Here is a 3,935-nt window from a genome sequence, read left to right as displayed (position 1 = left end):
CAGTAAAGTCAGATTGATTGATTAATTGATTGCATATTGGATGCAATACAATGCTTGACATACGTAGGTGAAAGCAAGGCACAGGAAATGTTGCAAATGGTCAAGCGAAATCGAGCAAAATGCTACATTTGGCCTGGGAAATGTGCTTCTTTGACCCTGAAATAAATTTGCATAAAGGGTTTAAAGACAAGTTGCGCTGATTTCAATTCAATCTGTTTTTGGAAACCAGATCAGAGAAGGAGTGCACTATTCCCGGAGATACTGCAATAACGGGTCAATGCGTGGAGTGGACAGAGCAAGCTCTTTTTCCATCTCCCTGTTCTAAAAATCCATTTAATATATGGTCCCCAAATAGGGGACGTATCAGATATTAAACTGATAAGAACAGATTTTTTTTTTACCATTCAGTAAAGTTTTATAGCAGCAAACAAAAGTATAAAAACTCAAAATACGTTGCCAAAACTCTCATCATCATGGTATTTTCTTTATTCCATCTTCTGTAACTTAAAGCAATTACAAACATATTACTTTCTTTACAACCTTATGAACATTCTTTTTTACATAATAACATAACAGTTCAGAAAACACAAAACAATGACTTACTGGAACTTTACCAGTGACCTCCATTTTTTTAACTTTCCAAAAACCTTCTGAATCGGAGCCACCACCGCCACGGCTGTCCCATAAATAAACTACATATAACCTAGAGAGAACCATCCTAATACAATTATTAACTGAAATCACTTTCCTCTTGAATACGCACAAATTCCTAACATCCCACAGACTTTCCCACTACACATGCCATTATCAACCACATCAATCTCTCCTTCACCCGACTACTTGCACCCCTCCCAAACATTACCACTCTCCAATATATGAAACTCACATCCGCCAGTCCCTTGCATAAACCACCCACTCCCTTCCAAACACTCTGAGCATAATCACAATTCCATACCAAATGCATAACAGATTCGCTCCCTCCACATCCATCCCTCGGACACACTTCAGTCCTAATCAGGTCCCTCCTCTTTTGCACTGCTCTCACAGGCAAAATCTCATGTAGACACTAGGGTTGAGCGAAACGGGTCGTTCATTTTCAAAAGTCGCCGACTTTTGGCAAAGTCGGGTTTCATGAAACCCAATCCGATCCCTGTGCGGGGTCGGCCATGCGGTACGCGACTTTCGCGCCAAAGTCGTGTTTCAATGACGCGAAAAGCGCCATTTCTCAGCCAATGAAGGTGAACGCAGAGTGTGGGCAGCCTGATGACATAGGTCCTGGTCCCCACCATCTTAGAGAAGGGCATTGCAGTGATTGGCTTGCTGTTTGCGGCGTCACAGGGGCTATAAAGAGGCGTTCCCGCCGACCGCCATCTTACTGCTGCTGATCTGAGCTTAGGGAGAGGTTGCTGCCGCTTCGTCAGAAGCAGGGATAGCGTTAAGTAGGGTCCATTAACCCCCAAACCGCTTGTGCTGTAGCGATTTCCACTGTCCAGCACCACCTTCGGTGTGCAGGGATAGTGGAAGCTACTTTTTTTTTTTCTCAGCGCTGTAGCTCATTGGGCTGGCCTAGAAGGCTCCCTGATAGCTGCATTGCTGTGTGTACGCCGCTGTGCAAACCAACTGCTTTTTTCAAAGCACAAATCCTCTTGTTCCTTCCTTTCTGCACAGCTATATTTTTTGTTTGTCCACACTTTTTATTTAATTTGTGCATCAGTCCACTCCTTATTGCTGCCTGCCATACCTGGCTGAGATTACTGCAGGGAGATAGTAATTGTAGGACAGTCCCTGTTTTTTTTTTTTTGTGGGAGATTAAGATTGGCATTTCTGCTAGAGTGCCATCCCTGTGTGTGCCATCTCTCACTCAGTGGGCCATAGAAAGCCTATTTATTTTTTAATTTGGTTTCTAAATTCTCCCTGAAAAAATAATTTTATTTTATTTTGTTTCTAAATTCTTCTTGAAAAAATCATTTTATTTTATTTTGTTTCTAAAGTCTCCCTGAAAAAAAAAAATCAGTGGGAAATTAATATTGCCCTTTCTGCTTGTGTGCCAGTCTTGACTCCTGGGTGTGCCATCTCTCTCTCTCAGATAGTGGGCCATAGAAAGCCTATTTATTTTTTTGGTTGATTTGGGTTCTAAATTCTACCTGAAAAAATCAATAAATCAATCAGTGGGAGATAAATATTGGCCTCTGGGCTTGTGTGCCACTCCTGACTCCTGTGTTTGCCATCTCTCACTCAGTGGGCCATAGAAAGCCTATTTATTTTTTTGGTTGATTTGGGTTCTAAATTCTACCTGAAGAAATCAATAAATCAATCAGTGGGAGATAAATATTGGCCTCTGGGCTTGTGTGCCACTCCTGACTCCTGTGTGTGCCATCTCTCACTCAGTGGGCCATAGAAAGCCTATTTATTTTTTTCGTTGATTTGGGTTCTAAATTCTACCTGACAAAAATCAATAAATCAATCAGTGGGAGATAAATATTGGCCTCTGGGCTTGTGTGCCACTCCTGACTCCTGTGTGTGCCATCTCTCACTCAGTGAACCATAGAAAGCCTATTTATTTTTTTGGTTGATTTGGGTTCTAAATTCTACCTGAAAAAATCAATAAATCAATCAGTGGGAGATAAATATTGGCCTCTGGGCTTGTGTGCCACTCCTGACTCCTGTGTGTGCCATCTCTCACTCAGTGGGCCATAGAAAGCCTATTTTTTTTTTAATTTGGTTTCTAAATTCTCCCTGAAAAAATAATTTTATTTTATTTGGTTTCTAAATTCTTCCTGAAAAAATCATTTTATTTTATTTTGTTTCTAAAATCTCCCTGAAAAAAAAAAATCAGTGGGAGATTAATATTGCCCTTTCTGCTTGTGTGCCAGTCTTGACTCCTGGGTGTGCCATCTCTCTCTCTCAGATAGTGGGCCATAGAAAGCCTATTTATTTTTTTGGTTGATTTGGGTTCTAAATTCTACCTGAAAAAATCAATAAATCAATCAGTGGGAGATAAATATTGGCCTCTGGGCTTGTGTGCCACTCCTGACTCCTGTGTGTGCCATCTCTCACTCAGTGGGCCATAGAAAGCCTATTTATTTTTTTGGTTGATTTGGGTTCTAAATTCTACCTGAAGAAATCAATAAATCAATCAGTGGGAGATAAATATTGGCCTCTGGGCTTGTGTGCCACTCCTGACTCCTGTGTGTGCCATCTCTCACTCAGTGGGCCATAGAAAGCCTATTTATTTTTTTGGTTGATTTGGGTTCTAAATTCTACCTGACAAAAATCAATAAATCAATCAGTGGGAGATAAATATTGGCCTCTGGGCTTGTGTGCCACTCCTGACTCCTGTGTGTGCCATCTCTCACTCAGTGAACCATAGAAAGCCTATTTATTTTTTTGGTTGATTTGGGTTCTAAATTCTACCTGAAAAAATCAATAAATCAATCAGTGGGAGATAAATATTGGCCTCTGGGCTTGTGTGCCACTCCTGACTCCTGTGTGTGCCATCTCTCACTCAGTGGGCCATAGAAAGCCTATTTTTTTTTTATTTGGTTTCTAAATTCTCCCTGAAAAAATCATTTTATTTTATTTGGTTTCTAAATTCTTCCTGAAAAAATCATTTTATTTTATTTTGTTTCTAAAATCTCCCTGAAAAAAAAAAAAAATCAGTGGGAGATTAATATTGCCCTTTCTGCTTGTGTGCCAGTCTTGACTCCTGGGTGTGCCATCTCTCTCTCTCAGATAGTGGGCCATAGAAAGCCTATTTATTTTTTTGGTTGATTTGGGTTCTAAATTCTACCTGAAAAAATCAATAAATAAATCAGTGGGAGATAAATATTGGCCTCTGGGCTTGTGTGCCACTCCTGACTCCTGTGTGTGCCATCTCTCACTCAGTGGGCCATAGAAAGCCTATTTATTTTTTTGGTTTATTTGGGTTCTAAATT

At 40.3% G+C, this 3,935-nt stretch overlaps 1 pseudogene; it reads right to left on the bottom strand.

The window, feature by feature from the left end:
- Positions 1 to 236: 236 nt before the first annotated feature.
- On the bottom strand, positions 237 to 417 carry LOC138668061 (U2 spliceosomal RNA; annotated as a pseudogene).
- Positions 418 to 3,935: the final 3,518 nt, after the last annotated feature.

The sequence above is a fragment of the Ranitomeya imitator genome, chromosome 2, assembly GCF_032444005.1.
Source record: "Ranitomeya imitator isolate aRanImi1 chromosome 2, aRanImi1.pri, whole genome shotgun sequence".
NCBI lineage: Eukaryota > Metazoa > Chordata > Amphibia > Anura > Dendrobatidae > Ranitomeya > Ranitomeya imitator.
This window is presented reverse-complemented; position numbering and strand designations above follow the sequence as displayed.